A 17,895-nucleotide genomic window follows, 5' to 3' on the forward strand; every position below is an offset into this window, starting at 1 on the left:
TATTGTCATTATTTTGCAAAAAAAATGGTATCTCCATTTTTGCCAATTTTCACTTTTTGACATAATTTGAATCTGAAAGTCGTTTCTTATATGGTTTAAGAATTTCATGACGAATGGACCAATAGAAATGCTCCAAAATGACATGGGAAAACAAGCCTTTTACATTGACTTCCATTGAAAGTTTAGAAAGAAAGAAAGTTTTAGACAATATTTTCCATTGTATGATGAATGAAATTGACCTCTTGCTCTCTCACCCATTCATCTAGGTCTGTGTCCATTTCAGGCCCGATTGACCTATTCTTCAGAAAGTTTCAGTTCTTGGTTGGCATCGCACACTTTACTCAGACTCTCCCCGCTCAGCTCTCAGCAGCCGCTGGACCGGCCGGCCAATTAAACAGAGTCCGAGGGATTAGCCTTAATGGCGGTAGGTAGCTGTTACTGTTTAAAAGGGATTATCCTGAAGGCAATAAGCGAAGACCCTATTACAGAAACGACACCCATGCCTGGCACTAACTCCGCACCGGTGCCATCTGAGAGTTGAACGCCAGCCCAGACGCTGCCCGGCTCCTTATTAAAGTGAGAGAAAGCTCTATAGCTCTTTGCAAGTGCTTCCGTGCTCTTTGGTTCTGTATTAGCGCTGGTTGATTTCTCTGCAGGGCTCAGCGGAGGTGAATTAAGTCAGTATATTTCTGTTCCTTAAGCGCTCCACTGATAGGGGTCCTTTACTGGACCGGATATTGATCAGAGGTTTGGGATGGAGGGCAGGAGGCAACTTTATGAAGTTAAATTACATTTTATTCCCTTATTGGATACAGAAGATCATCCAAACTTCTGATCTTGGCGTATTACATCAGGGAAGGGAATAACTGAGCCAGTAATTAAATAATAATAATAATAAAAAAATAGTCATAGGACTAAATGGTAATTCATTTGTTCAATCATTTAACAGGAATTTCGGCGTAATTTAACTGTTGACAAAGTCACAACGGATTTGTGTGGATAACCAAAAGATTCACAAAAGATTTTAAACTTTTCTTCTTTTGCTTAAGAAAAAAATATTTATAAATATTCTTTAAATCTAAATACAATTTAGTACATTACATTAACATTTGTGGCATTTAGCTGATGCTCTTATCCAGAGCGACTTCCAAGGTTACTCGAATTACAGAGGTGGACCAATGCAGTGTTAGGAGTCTTGCCCAAGGACTCTTATTGGTGTAGTGCACCCAGCCAGGGAATCGAACCCAGGTCTCCCACATAGCTCACTGGCAGCTAGCAGTTTTATCTGTTGCGCCCCACCAACCACAGCGATGCTAACTATTCAACTTTTCAACAGTGATGCTAACTATTCAACTTTTCAACTATTCAACAGTGATGCTAACTATTCAACTTTTCAACTATTCAACTTTTCAACAGTGATGCTAACTATTCAACTTTTCAACAATTCAACAGTGATGCTAACTATTCAACTTTTCAACTATTCAACTATTCAACAGTGATGCTAACTATTCAACTTTTCAACTATTCAACTTTTCAACAGTGATGCTAACTATTCAACTTTTCAACTATTCAACAGTGATGCTAACTATTCAACTTTTCAACTTTTCAACTATTCAACAGTGATGCTAACTATTCAACTTTTCAACTATTCAACTATTCAACAGTGATGCTAACTATTCAACTATTCAACTATTCAACAGTGATGCTAACTATTCAACTTTTCAACTATTCAACAGTGATGCTAACTATTCAACTTTTCAACTATTCAACTTTTCAACAGTGATGCTAACTATTCAACTTTTCAACTATTCAACTATTCAACAGTGATGCTAACTATTCAACTATTCAACTATTCAACAGTGATGCTAACTATTCAACTATTCAACAGTGATGCTAACTATTCAACTATTCAACTATTCAACAGTGATGCTAACTATTCAACTTTTCAACTATTCAACTTTTCAACAGTGATGCTAACTATTCAACTATTCAACTATTCAACAGTGATGCTAACTATTCAACTATTCAACTTTTCAACAGTGATGCTAACTATTCAACTTTTCAACTATTCAACAGTGATGCTAACTATTCAACTATTCAACAGTGATGCTAACTATTTAACTATTCAACAGTGATGCTAACTATTTAACTATTCAACAGTGATGCTAACTATTTAACTTAGAGGATCTTTGAATTTTTAGTCTATTACTAGCTGAGTTTTTTCTTGGGTAAATAGCAAAGCACTTTTGTAAGTCGCTCTGGAGAAGAGCGTCTGCTAAATGCCTTAAATGTAAATGTAAACTATAAAATTTTAGCTCAGTTTGATTTTGCTTTCTCTCCACTGCACAGATTTTTAAAATAAATATTAGAAAATGTCAAAAATACTGTAAATATTAAACATTCAAATGTTAATGTTACAAATGGCCTAAATAGGAAAACAACAAAGAAAGAAAACTATATATAACTATATAGATATTTAAGACTCTCTTCAGAGGGTATTTGAGACCTTCTTAAGTTTTTTCTGAGAATTGCATTTAGGAACATCCCTATTAACGTCTTAGCATTTATCTAAAGATTCTTCGTGAGTTTTTTTCTTAGGAAAGCTTTTGTGAATCCCACCTTATTGAGGTCTACATTACAAATATAGCCATTTTATTTATTATCCAAAATGACTCCAGTAAACCACTGGTCAAGTTTTACATGTAATTTTGATAACAGTAAATTAGTGCTACATTTAAAGTATTTACTGATATATTATATATTATATCATATTATTGAAGTATTCTGAAAAACAAAATGGAGCAAGCCAATGAAAATAATTCAAAAATGAGCATAAATTATATATTTTTTACAGTGTGACAGTGATGCTAACTATTGGGTTACGGTACAGAGTACTTTTACTGTATCTTTAAGCATAGTTGTTGGAGGAGACCCAGTGTTTCAGCTATCAGGCAGCATGTTTTTACCATCTTTGATGGACCTTGTAGAGGCAGTAGGCTCCTCAGACTTTCTGAGAATTCAAACTGAGTACATTTCTGTCACGTCAACCCAAATCACTCTGAATTACCATGTTTACATCCTGATTGTTTGATTATCCGACAAATTTGAAACGTCTATGAAATCTGAATCCCTTTAGCGTTCATCACCGGTCATTAATTTACAGGCCTTGCCCTCGCCAAGTGAGAGAAATGCACCTGAATGAGCTGCACTCCACAGTAACCAGCTTTTTAGGAACACCAACAAGGCCGAGCTTCTCATTACTCTGTGTAACCGAATCAGATTGGGCATGAGTGATCCAGGGAGACGCTAAAAAGAGGTGAAATTGAATGTCTACGCTAATGTTAAAGACTAGCGCATGTTCAATTCAGTCAAATTGGAAATAGCCAGGGGAGGTCAACGTTATACAGTTAACCTTCTCACTCTCACTATGTATATGGTTAAACATGCATGCATGCATCTGCCCGGGCAAACCACCAGCAGAAGAAAAATGGCAGAGTAACAGAAGGCTCAAAGGGAGAGAGAGAGAGAGAGAGAGAGAGAGAGAGAGAGAGAGAGAGGTAATGGTCCCCTGATGAAATCTGATAAAAAGCAATTGAGCTGAGACATGCGTGCTGCCTGGAGCCACACCTGAACTGTGTGTGTGTGGATATGTGTGTGTGTGTATATGTGTGTGTGTGTCAGCCTAATAAGCACAGCAGTCAACAGCCTCAGAGACAAGTAGCAGGGGAGCATGCCTGTGTGTGTGTGGGTGAGTGTGTGTGGTGGCAGGTTGGCTCGCTGGGGGGGCTTACAGGGGTCTTGCTAACTAATGAAGCAGAGAAAATTAAACTGGCCTCTTTTTCTGCTCCTCCGGGCTAGCGCCGAGTCGAAGCACTCGACTAGAGTTTCACATTCACACTCACTCAGGTCTCATCAAAGTACACACACACACCGAGGTACTCCGAGGCCCGAGGGAGCGCGCTCTAAACAAGACATAATTACAAGTGGTTTTGGACTTGCATGTGAGTTCGCGTTTGTGCGTGTGGGAGTATTTTTTTATATATAGACTATATGTCCAAATGTTTGTGGACACCCCTTCTAATGAATGCATTCAGCTGCTTTAACCGCTTGAACCCTAGTGATGAAGGAAAGAGGGTCGAGGTGGTGCGACGGTTGCTTTCGGCACGGATATATAAGGGGCTTTAGGGTCCAGGAGGAGGAGGAGTTCAGGGCGTGGTCCTCCTCCCAAAAATTCTCTACTTATCGAGCCTCTGATCCACTCATACCAGCAGCACAACACTAGCACTAACACACTCGCCACCACCATGTCAGACCCACCACCCAGATCCTACCTAGCTGCTCTGTGGTGGTCAGTCCTGTGGGGCGTCTGTCCTGAGTATGCATGGGTACAGTCTGGAGCTATAGGACTACACAGTGCTGGGAAGTGGAGCTGATTTTTGAATGGGCCGAGCTCAATTGTCTGTCTCTCTGTGTGCAAATAATTCTTGAACACAAGATAGTTCCCGAAGAATGGCGGTGCTGGAGATCGCTGAACTCCTGGCCGCTGCATGTTTTGTGTTGTAGTATTTATACTAAGGTTATATATACTGATTCTACAGGCTTAAACATGCTCTTACTACTGACATACTTTAACACTCTTCCCGTGGCTGCCTAAGACTTTTGGACAGCACTTAACAGTACGTAAGACCCTGCGTCCTGCCATTGTGTAAAAATGTATACAAGTGTGTGTATGTGAGTGTGTGTGTGCTGAGAGAGGCTGAGAAACGATCTGGTCGAGGACGTGCACGTGTGTCGTTTGGAAACGAGGAGGGTGAAAAGCAGTTTCCTCTTCTCTTCCTCTCCTTTGCAGTTAGAAGGTGGTCTGTTCTTCCTCAACGGCAACACAAATAACACAGCTGTCACAGCCAGCATCTCCCAGGTACACTCCATCTCCTGCACTTCGGCAGAACGAGGCCTGACCCCTATTTGCAAAGGTAACTCAGAGTGCGTTTATTGCCACGGCAGTTTTTCCAGCCACGGGAAGCGTAGGCCGACCTGGAGAGGCCTACACATGTAAACACATGCACCCCACTGATTTCAGTAGCTCAAAGAACGGAAAGTCCAGGACTTTTTCAGTACTGTAATTTGTACTTTCTCTATATGTGTGTATATATATATATATATATATATATATATATATATATATATTCTCTCTCTCTGTATATATATATATATATATACAGAGAGATAGAATATATATATATATAGAGAGAGAGAATATAATATATATATATATATATATATATATATATATATATTCTCTCTCTCTGTATATATATGTATATATATATATATATATAATTCTCTATATGCTTGTAAATAAATAAGAGATTCTAGATGAAGGTTCTACATTGAAAAAAAAAGGTATGGAGTGGCTGTAGCCCAATGCTAACAAAATTAGATGGATCAGGTATCGGATAGGCCGGATTAGGTCGATCCACGGGACGATCTATTCACTGAAAGCAATTCCCTCACCGCTGGTATTCTCTACTTCAAATCTCAAGAGGATATTTTTTTTGTTTTGTTTTGTTTTGTTTGGCTTATAGTGGAACTGTATCATTGTTAAAATTTTGCAAAGTCAAAAACACAGCCCTCAATCAAAGTGGCTTCAATAGACTTTAGATTGCGCTTCACTTTTTTACATCTCCAGTCATGTTTCCAGACCCTCTTTGTCGGGGAGCTCACTGTCTCTCCTGATGCTCCATATAGACCTGGATTTGTTTGATTCCTTGAAGCACCTCCTGAAAAGAAGAGCACTTTTATTTCAGTGAAAGACACTGGAGGTATTTCAGAGATCATTGTATTGAAGGGTATTTTTTGCAACAATAGTTTTCTATTAGGTTCCTGATTGGGATCAAATGTTGCCATTGTCCCAGTTATGAGATCAACAGCAACCATAGCGGTTGGTGTCTGCCGACCAACAAGCACTTGTTATTTCTGCAGAGCAACTCTATTTTGTGTGCGCTTCCATCACAGCTCCACAATATCCGTTGTCCGCCCTTGTCGTGCCCTCATATGTTCCCTCTTTTGTGCGTGGGTAACTTGTGTCCACTAAGGTACACAATTGTTAGCGGTAGGCGTTTTTTTTTTTTTTGGTAATTGCAGTCGGAGACCTATTTGGCCGAAGACATTGATTTTCTTCGCCCCGTTTTTTTTTTTTTTCTTAACTGAGCAGGCCTTCCTTGTGTATATGGCATGAATCGGATCCCCTCCCCCTCGCTTTCCACAGGTCAACCTCGTGTCCTCATCAAAGCAAAAATTAAAAGGAAGAAGAAAGAAAGAAACGAAGGATAGAAGGAGACAGTCCATAATGTTGCCATTCATCACCAAGTCTTTATATTCTGGCACAGAGCAACACATTGCGTCTGATGTAAGAAGAAAAGCATTGGTGGGTCGCAATAGAAATTATTTGATGTGGGGAGAAATGAGCTTGCCTGCATATTTTTTTTTTTACTCTGCGTCCTTGTCCTTGGTCAGTGAATGGCACATATAAAGTTTATGACTTTTTTTTATTTTCTAGGCAAATCAAAAGATGCTTTTCCAGTAGATCAACAATTTTTTAATCTGTTTGTATGAAAGAGTCCTGGCTTTTCTGGAGAACATTCATTTCCAGTACCAGTGCAGCTTTGGGTATTAAAAGCATGGCTTGTCCAGACCACATTTTTATTATTATAACTTCACATTGTGCGCACATATGAGTTTTTTTTTGTTATAGCATAAATAAGAGACATTAAATGAGATTAAAGGAATTCCACAGGGCGGACAATTTAAATGTTTTAAACTTCCATACGGCATTCACGGCGCACCGAAGGGGGCTCAACTTTCACCCTCAGGAGCTGTCCTCTTTCTTCTCTAGCAGCATCCACACTGCTCAGTTGAGCAATATTGCTCTCCATTACTGTCCAAGCACCATGAGCCATGCCCGTCTTACCTTAACCACAACAAAAAAAGGGGGGGCAGAGATCGGTGAGAAGAAAAGAAACCTGGTTTGAAATGGAAACCTGAGAGGAATCGGAGTAATGGGCCAGTGATGAAATTTGAGAGAAAGCAATTGAGAGCAAGCATGCGACAAGGACAAAAAGAAAGCGGCACGGCCCGGGCGCGAGGGACCGGCGCTATTTAGCAGCCCAGCGGCAAGCGGCTTGGAGGAACCCTGGGCAAGTGTCTTAAAAGGGCAGGTGTGTGCTCTGTGGCGGCTGTCAAACCTCTCCAGACGGGCCAGAGTTATAGAATCTGAAATTAAAGCTGCCTCTGTTTGAACCCCGGGCCCTCGACATTCATCTCTCATTTTATTCTGCTGATAGACAGGCCAGCCAAGGGGAGTCAGAATGGCCCAGTCTGGAGAGCTTTTTCTACGGAGGTCACCGTACTGCACCTCTCCGTGCTCTCTTTTATTATTATGACTCGCATTGCTATCTTTCTGTTTCTCCTTCTCAAGGCATCTCTCTCATACACACTTTCTACAGCCATACAGCTGCTATGAGTGCAGTGTTGAACTGGAGAGGAACTCTGCTTTTCTCCATGCTGAATTTGCCTGGACGTTAGTAAATACTCAGTTCACAGCTTTTTAGATACACTGACCTTCGACTTGGACTCACGTCATTTCGTCAGGTACACCAACCATATAAATAGCTACACTTCGCAGGTTCTCAATTTTTCACTGTAGCTCATCTCTATGATGCCCATGGATGGAAAGGGACCACTGTGGAATCACCTGTTATTTAAGTAATGGGCCATTCCTTGCACAGCGATGATGCTCTGTGTTGGGGGTTTTATATATTTAGGTGTCATTTCTGTCTATTTTGTCATTTCTAACCAAACATATACAGTCAGAAACTGTCTGTTTGATTGGAGAAAAAAATGGAAGTCTGGTGGTCTATCAAAATCGGTTTAGAACCACCGCATTAAATGTATTCCTCAAGACCATGCTAATATACCACATGGTCATGTTTTATCATTTCTATGATTGATTGAAAAACAATAAGTGCTTTCTGATCAAAGAGGCACTCTAAATAAGCTCTCACACTAAGATATAGAAAAAAACATAGTGTATCCAACAAGAACTTAAGCCTTGTACATCTATCATACAGCAAAAAAAGCAAGGCACCAGAAAAAAAAGTACAGATTCTACATGCTGATCTATATTACTGTGGGCAGCACAAGCATGCATGTACTGTAACCCATTTAATGGTGGGAATAAGCCTGTAAACAATAAATCCAACCAGTCAATTTCCACTATGGATCCTGGGGAAAGAGGTGAATGGCTTTTAAGTTGATGCTGAACCAAACTGAGCTCACAGAGCTCTCTTGAACATGTGCTTTTCTGTTACTAGGAGATGAAAATACAAAAACAAACATGGTGGTATAGCAGCGTATTTCTATTGCTGTATTTGCTACCATTTGCTCAGACACAGTAGAGACGAAATGGGAAAAATCTGAGGGTTAGACGAGAACTGTGGATATGAGGCATGACCAGTAGCTATCACATTTCATAGACCAGAGCTAGCTTGAAAAAATGACATATTTGATACAATTTGATTGGTCTGTAACATGATTAGAAAGCCAAAAATCTGAACCCTTGTACACTACTCAAGCTCCTTTCCCCTACAGCTGACCACAGCCAACCAGCGCAGACTTGGTCTGGTTAAGATTGGGTCGATTGAGAATCAAGGCTAAAACTGCGGTAAATCATGTAGTCTAGGTTAAGCACCTTTATTGTCATTTCAGCCATGCTATAGCACCTCTGGAGCAGACAGGGTTAAGGGGCCTTCCAAAACCACCCATCAGAGGCAGCTTAGCCAATGCGGGTATCAAACCCACAACCCTATGAACAATCACCCAGCACCCAAACCAGCGAGCCTTAGTGTGAACATATGTAAACGTGTATGTGCTGATAAGTGGAAATGCACCTAATGTTTATGCTAGGTGTTCGTCTTGTCCAGGGAGTGTAGGGAGTGTACAAAGGGGGATTACCTGGCAACTAAGTCATAAACTGGCGACTAAGCATACATACGTTAGTCTCTGTGTCAAAACGTCCACGCGTAACATGAACTGCTGATGTGCAGCATTGGTTTAAGAGGCCCCAAGTGAACAGCATGCTGGTGTAAGCCTCTCTGATCTGGATAACACTGCAAGCAGGCTACTTCTAGTCCCCCCATGACAGCAAACAACTCACTAGTAAGCAGGAGCTGTGGAGCTGACCCTTGCTGGGATCGGCTGGATTACTCCATGGCCACGTTTCTTTCATCACAGCTCCACCAAGCTCTGGAGTGTCTAGCCTAAGCTGTCAGTCCTGCCAGTGAGAGTGAATAAGAAGTCCTCCAGCTTGCTTAGAGAGGTGCCAGATTATAGTGGGGTTCTGCTTGTATCTGGAGGGGTTTAGAACACAGCAAACCAAGCTAGCAGGTTCTCCCTTTTCGTTCAGAAACCCCACAGCTAACAGGAGTCTGTGGCAGAGTTTTTTAGGGCAATTTTAGCAAAACATAAAAAGTCGACTGAAGTCTGTTCCAGAACTTGTGAGCTTTGAAATGAAACGAGATGAAGAGAAAACTGGGAGGAGCCATTGTTGTTGCCTTTTGTTTGTGTAGTCTCGAAAATTGGAATTGAGGCATGTTGTTAGTACATATGTACAAAGGTGCTTCACTGTTTATTCAGAAAACATCCTTAGATATAGTTTGTAGAAGCTAGAATCCAAAAGATACCTCATCCTTAGATGCTGCCAAATCCAAAAGTCAGTATGGGTGCCTAGATGCACAACAATCAACATACTCTACACTTTGCCTGAATATCAAGCAAATCAAATAAGACATAAGTACAACTGTAGCCGTAAGAAGTGGTTGGTGGAGTGGTTGGTGTGGTGCAACAGATAACACCAGCATCTGCCAGTGAGCTACTACACCATGTGGGAGATGGAGGGTTCATTCCCAGTTGCGCTACACTAATAAGAGCCCTTGGGCAAGACTCCTAACACTACATTGGCCGTCCTCTGTAATACGAGTGACCTTGTAAGTCGCTCTGGATAAGAGCGTCAGCTAAATGCTGTAAATGTAAATGTAAGAACAAGATAAGTGCTGATTTGGGTACTCTTGAATGAGGTGGGTCTTCAAGACAAAGCAAGACCTGGCTTAGGTGCCAGGACAGAAAAAAGTCTGGATGCCTGTCTTCCATGCATCTTAAAGGATGGTGGGTCAAGCCCACGCTTACTTGAAGCTCAAAGGGCTCTTGGCACAAATCAGGTTTTGACCATTGCCATCAAGTACGGCAGGGCTGGTCCATCCTTGGCTTTGTAGGAGAGCATCAGGGTTCTGAATCTGATGCAGCCAGTGTTGCCAATTTAGCGACTTTGTCGTTATAATTAGCGAATTAGCGACTTTTCAGACCCCAAATAGTGACTTTTTTTTATCTAGCAACTTTTTCTGTTGTTATTGGAGACTTTTGGAGACTCTGAGGCAGAGAGCAGACCCACACCACTCCACGTCCACACTGCAAATGAACTGTGAATGCCCAAAGCCCCCGCTGACCCCGCCCCCTGTTTACAGAATGGGATGTAAAGGTAAACTCATCTTCAGAGCGACACCAAAATAAATCACTGCATTTAACTAACTAACTCAGTCACACACTCACCTCAAAAAAAAAAAAGTGTCCCAAGGCCTGGATAAGGGAGGAGGGTTAAATGTAAAGTACCCCACATAACAGTCTTTTGATTAAATTCTCTCCCGTCTTATTCCTTTATTCTACAGCTTCAAATGGACAATTATGCAAATTAGGTGATGCTGTCATTTAGCGACCTCTTTTAGGACAGCCAGCCAATAGCTACTTTTCGTTACTGAGGTTGTGCCACCATATTCTGGATCAGTTGCAAGGGCCTCATTGGATGCTAACACCACTACTGGCCAGTGAGATACCACACCATGTGGGAGACTGTGGTTCAATTCCCAGTCTGGGTGACTATACTTGTGCTACATCGATCCTTGGAGTCCTTGGGCAAGACTCGTGACATTGGCCCTCCTCTGTAATATGTGTAACTTTGTAAGAGTGTCAGCTAAACGCTGTAAATGTAAATAGTATGCATAGGAGGACCTGCCAGGAGGGAGCTGCAGTTGTCAAGCACCTAGGTGGCTTCTCTAGAGAGGAAAGGTCGAATTCTCTGGATGTTATAAAGGAAGAATCTGCATAATGTGAGTTAAGAATAATAACTGGACAAATAAAGGCTGTGTGCTTGTACAGATGGAGCGGCCTAGACCTAGTTCGTTAGCCTAAAAACAAGAGTCTCCTGATAAGTCCACACAACTGCTCCTTTGAGGGTTCTGCAAAGCAAGCTTGATAGGCTTTGTGGAAACCAGCTGGAACTTCTGGAACCATACGTCCTCCAGAAGCATTGTCAAAAACTGCTCAAGGCAACGTTTCAAACTCTGTTCTAGCTTTCATCTCTTTGAATGTGTGTGTGTGTGTGTGTGTGTGTGTCATGGCTGCTGTAAATAGGTAGTTGTCCTTTGTAAACCTTGTTCCCTATTTGTGATAAGGCCTGAACAGAAGACTGTTTCCTCACACTCTTTCCAAAGTTAGCGAGACTCCGCGTGTGAGGAGACAATGCGGCCTGCCTGTGCGGTACTGTCCTGCCTGTTGGGTGCCTCAGCTGGAGCTGGAGCTCGGCTCGTGTTATCTACACTCCCCCTCTTTGTTGATGCCGTCCAATTAATGTGTCATGTTGGAAATTCATTTAGATGGAAATGCCTGGGAAATTAACTTTTTGCAAAAGCCTATGGAACTCTTTAACTTTTGTATATAGCACCACAACCCCTCTGTCTGTCACTATGAGTCTCACTATGATACATTATGAGGACAAAAGTATTGGGACACCTGCTTATACATTGTTTGTTCTGAAATCAAGGCGATTCAAAAGAGTCAATCCTGCTTTTGTTGTCTCTCCTGTCCAGGGAAGAAGGCTTTTGACTAGATTTTGGAGGAGCATTGTTGTGGGGATTGGATTGTATTTAGTCACGAGAGCTTTAGTGAGGTCAGTATGCTGGATGATCTCCACCCACTTCATCCCCAAATCCTCAGTTTTCTGTTATATACTGCTATTAACTAACTTAGTTAGCTGCTGATACTGATACAGGTCACTGCTAATCCTTGGAATTTGTTTATCTATACTGTACACCAAACCATTTCTGTGTCCAAAAAAAGAACAGAAAGGTAAATTTACTCAGAACTGTTTGTAGGTAGTGTTATTTCATAGCTCCTGACCGGCCCTACAGTCTAACTGCTGCTTTCAACTGTGAGGAGGTCATTTCTCAAAAGCTCATTTGTCAAAAGCACTCCAGTCTCAGGAAAACCTGTAGATGAAAATTAAAGTCAATAGATTGAAGGGGAGGAGCCACAGACTAAACATCTTACACAGTATTATATAATATATATAATACTTATATAATATTTCAGCTGGAGCTCATTTACTAATGTTTTTGATGCTCATCTCAATATGGATTGTTGAACGTTTGACTAAACTAAGTTGAGTATTTAATTACTGCATACTTTTATTTTTTTACAGTGAAGCTTTGTATTTTAACTAGAGTATAAATATAAACAGAGGACAGTTTTATTTTGCATGCAATTAATTTATGCCGCATGTCATCAGTGTGCATGCGGGAGCTTGTGAGGAAGCGGCTTGTTTGGTTGCTTTGAAAGGACAACAAAACGCTCAGCTCAGCCTTAAAGATCAGGGTTCTCCTCTTTCTGCACTCCACCTTTGTGTTGCATTACTCACTCGGTGTCCCTTACTGGCCGGCAGCGACGTGCATTGAGCCACCGATGTAGAGTCAATGTCAGAGAGGCTTCACCTGGGCCTTCGCGGCCCACGGCGGGCATGCCTTTCTTCTGCGCTGTTGCTGCTCTTCTTCTTTGTAGAGTGTGGACAGTAGCCCAGGGCCTGTTTGTTGGGTCGCTAGCTGAAATCCAGCCCTGCCTTCTGATGCTTTGACAGTGGCTTTGGGGTTATGGGTTTTGTCTCCGTTGCAGTGCTTCCAGAGACGAACCCGTGTCCGCCCACTCCTCTGTATTTGTTTCTGTGTTGCCAGTCAGCAAGTCGCTTGTGGAATATCAATTCATCCACATAAGCCTAACAGCCCACATTTTGCCTTAATGATGGAACTGCTTCAAAGCCATATGGTGCACGCACTATTGACAGATTAGCATATTCTGTCCTGTTCATACATCACAAGTGGCTTTTATGGTTTACCACTAGTATGGGTTTAATATATTGAGAGCCCTCCTAAGACCCTTTTTTTTCATAAGACGCTGCTGTGTGTAGCTGGTTAATAGACTGCTTTTCAGGGGTATTTAATGATACACAAAGTTTACGATGCCATAGGTATTGTGGGGGTTTTTTCTTGCCCCACAATATGATAGATTTCCACTCCATAATAAATGTTAACATACAATTTTCTTATTTTTGGTAACGATGCAGTTGATAAGACTAGACTGCAGGAGGGCTTAATTAACACAAACCACTCATGTAAATATATAAATTTAAATGCACAAAACATATATGGCTTCAGGGAGATCAAAAACCATCACAGTACTATTGCATCTTTAGAGAAATAGAATTTCATAATGCAAAAAAAAAATAAATTTTAATTTTTAATGCTTAATTTAATTAAATTAAATATATAAAACATTTTTATAGATAATTATATATATATATACACATATACACACATACTCACATTCCTGTGAGTTCCATTATACAACAATATAGAACAAATAACAGAAACAGTGATAATCATTTTATATAATTTATATAATAATTTATTCCTTTATGATTTTTTGTTACCCCTGACTCACATATCTGTCTGTTTGTTTTTTTATCTGTCCTCAGTCAGGAATAATACATTAGAAACAAAAATAAAAATAAAGCTTTAGCAGTCCTCTGAAGATAAGGGGGTGGGACTAAAAAAATAATTAAAAAAGTTAATAAATAATTGTTTTTTATACGAATTCAAAGTGACATTTCAAGCATATTTTTATGTTTTGCTTTTACTTTTATAATTCATGAAAATCAGAAATCTGTTTGAATAAATGACTAATCAAAGAGCATCAACATAACAAAAAAGCTTGAAATATCACTTTAAATGTAATGTATATAAAACATATGAGAGGTTACCATTTTATTAATTATTAAATTTAATTTAATTTAATTATGAATACAAGTGAATGTTTTCACAATATTCCATTTTGGGGGGGGATGGACTAGTATGTAGTGTAACATCTGGATCAAAATACAAATTACCATGTAATATGTACACAGAGCTATTAATAATACACACTTTATTTGAACACCACCTGCATAGAACATTATTACACATGACACATTTAAAATGCGATACTGGAATATTTATGAACAGTTTATGTCAGTAAGCAAGACGCATACAATCTTCTCAATATAAATGATATATATGGTATATATGTGGCCCTTAAACTGTGATAATTGTCATACATATTTTTATTCATGTCAACCCCTCCTACATACACTGATAAGCCATAACATTAGCACCACCTGCCTAATATTAAGTAGGATCCCCTTGTGTCGCCACAACAGATCTGAATATTCAAAGCATGGCCTCCACAAGAGCTCTGAAGGTGTCCTGTGGTATCTGGCATCTGGTATCTGTGTTAAGTTGTGTGGTGGGACCTCCATAGATTGCATCAATGAGCCTTAGGTGCCCATGATTCTGTTTCCGGTTCATGGGTGTTTGCTTTCTTGGAGCACTTTTGGTGGGTACTAAACCTGCACCCACCCACCCCGTCCCATCTGCTGGTTAGACCTCCCTCCAATCACATAACGTCCCCAGACTGGGCGGCTTTTGGCAGTGGAGCACTGATCCCTTGCTGATCGCTTTGAATTTATGATCTCATCACACTTAAAGAGCAGCAGTTAGACTGTAGGGCCGGTCTAGAGCTACAGAGTGGAGCAACTGTCTAACTGCCTGCTTGTCTAATCAAGAGACAGAAGCTCATCAGAAGTTGAAATCCCATGAACACACGTGGTCAGGAGTCTGAGAATGGGAAGGCCACCCTCCAGTGTGATGGGGATGGGGGTGCAGATGGGAATAAACAGTAAACGAACTGAGGGGGAGGAGCCACAGACTAAGCATCTTACACATATATATCAGTTTCAGATGATTGAGGCTCAACTCAGTGTGTACTGTTGACCAGACTGATGTGCAGAACTAAAAAAAATGTGTTCTGAGAATTTTGGACTGAGTTAAGTTGAATTAACTCAAAAAAGTTGGACTTAAAATTTGCACAGTGTTGCTTTTAAGCTCAATTACTTGGGAATGATGTTTTATTACACTTTTATATGGAACACATGTCCATCGCTTAAGGTTTAAGGCCCCACAAGTCAATACAATGTCATTTACTTCATCTTACGTCATGTTACACTTTCATTTAGTTCAGAAATACCAAAGCATGACTTTCAAAACACGTTATTCAGTGCTTATGCATGTGTTATGACGTCCCTGTGGAGGCAGGCTTCAAATAAAGTGTTACTTTCCAACTTTGCCTGATGAAATTCAGGCTTTTATCAAAGTAGTTTGATAAATCCTAAATAATAAACAGTAAGTGATATCAAATTTGTTTAGGAAGGAAAGGCCTGCCAGTAAGAATGACTCATATCCTGAGGGATATGAGAGAATGGAGGAGAGAGGGATTTTTCCCCTAATGGGACAGTTATATGGGCCAGTGTATGTGTGTATATATGTGAGTGTGTGTGTGTGTGTGTGTGTGTGTGTGTGTGTGTGTGTGTGTGTGCATTTGCCTGTGATTGTGTGTGTGTGGGTCTGTGGACATGCTGAGCCAGATCTCTACCTGAGAGATGCCATAACTAATTGTCGCAAATCAAAGATAGTCACGTCTCATCTGTAAAACAGAATACCATCAGACATGTGTGTGTGTGTGTGTGTGTGTGTGTATAGCTGCGAGTGTATGAAAGGAACTTTCCAGAATGATCTCACTGTCTGTTTATCACGTCAGTGTTTATTTCTCCCTCTGAGGAGACTCCTCTGCCTCCCACTTCCCCACACCCACTAGCCCAGCTCCACACAGCTGTCTCTGCTTTGAAGAACCCTCCCCAACCGGCTCATGTGGGGAACCTTCGAAATTCCCAACAAGGGCTTCATTTGGGCCGAATATTGATGGCGAAGAAATTCCAGCTGCTTTTCTATAGTCTTTCTATAGGCTTTCTACTACTTGTGTTGCAGCATTGCTGTGAGGATTTGATTGCATTCAGCGATGATCAGGATGGTCAGGATGTTGGATGATAATCACCATCCCACCTCATCATCCTCAACTCCCCAACTCATCCCAAATCTATTAGATAGAGAACCACCATCCATCACAATTCCAGAGAACACTGGAAGTTGCCCTGCTCCACAGCTCAATGCTGGGGGGCTTTATACCCCTCTAGCCCACGCATGGCATTAGGCAGCATGGAGCCAATAGGTTCATGATGTTTATCTGCTCCCAGGAGTTCAATTCAGCAGGCACATCTGTATCAGCAATGGGTGCGACTTAAAGTGGCTGAATGCATTCATTGTAAGTGGTGTCCACAAACTTTTGGACTAGTGTCGCTAAGTTTTAAATGTTTTTAGCAAAAAACAAAACTCTCATCACCTTATAGGAGATGATATATAAATAGGAGTCATGTCCACATTGCAGTTTTCCAAATTTTCATCAAGAGCAAACAATAAAAAATAATAAAATAATAATATTTTTATAAAATAAAAAAATAAAAATAATAATAAAATCCTCCTCCAAAAACAATTTCTCACCTCAGACATAACATCCTTATTAATATTTTCAGTTTTATTTGGGCATATTCACAATAAAACGTGACTAAGTGAAAAAAGTGGGATGTGACGGGGTGGTATGCAAACAAATCATTCATTCTTTGCCAAAAATCTGATTTTTATTTTTAATAAATCAATATTATGTAAACAAGGACACACATATAATCTTGTAAACAATCAGATTTGACATAAAAAAGAATGATTTGGTAATATTTTAGATGCAAATGTAGAACAGTAGTTAACGCCAGGGCTGCAACACAAAACCTTGGTCATTATCTTGCAGTGTGAGTTACGGTGTAGACTTCACAGGTAGAAACACTGGCAGGTAGAGGCCACAGGGTGGAACCTGCTCTCCTCCTCTTTAGTGTGTGTATGTGTGTGTGTGTGTGTGTGTGTGTGTGTGTGTGTGTGTGTGTGTGTGTGTGTGAGCTGGGTTAGAGTGCAGATAAGATCGAAGTTGGCTGTGTTTGCGCAGTGTGAGATTGATAAGCTCTGAGCTACTCCCCCGAGCCTCAGGCTGCGCTGTTGACTAAACACCAGAGAGTGCTATTGATGGAAGGCCATGTTTCAGAAGAGGCTGTAGCTTGTCATTTACTTCACCTACACACACACACACACACACACACACACACACACACAAACACAAACACAAACACACACACAGAAAAACAAACTGCATCCGTAGCATTTAGAAGTTAACTATAAGTGAAGGGTTTGCTGGAATAGCCGCCCCTCTCTCTCTGGGTAGGTGGGGGTTGTTGTGGTTAGGGTAAGGTGAGATGCAGGTCAGAGTGTTAGTCATCAGGCTGTATCACCCTCAGTGTAAATTACCCTTCATATCCACAGGTGTGGTTGAGATGAGTCAAATCACAGATGGCCAAGGCTGAGGAAGAGTTCATCATTCTCTTCATATTTTAGGTTCTACGCTCAAACTGTGGACTCTGAACCCTCTGACTGCCAGTTTAACCTCTTAAAAAGCATATGTCCCACCCCCACACCCAGCAGATGCTCT

Source organism: Salminus brasiliensis, chromosome 21 (assembly GCF_030463535.1).
Source record: "Salminus brasiliensis chromosome 21, fSalBra1.hap2, whole genome shotgun sequence".
NCBI classification, from domain to species: domain Eukaryota; kingdom Metazoa; phylum Chordata; class Actinopteri; order Characiformes; family Bryconidae; genus Salminus; species Salminus brasiliensis.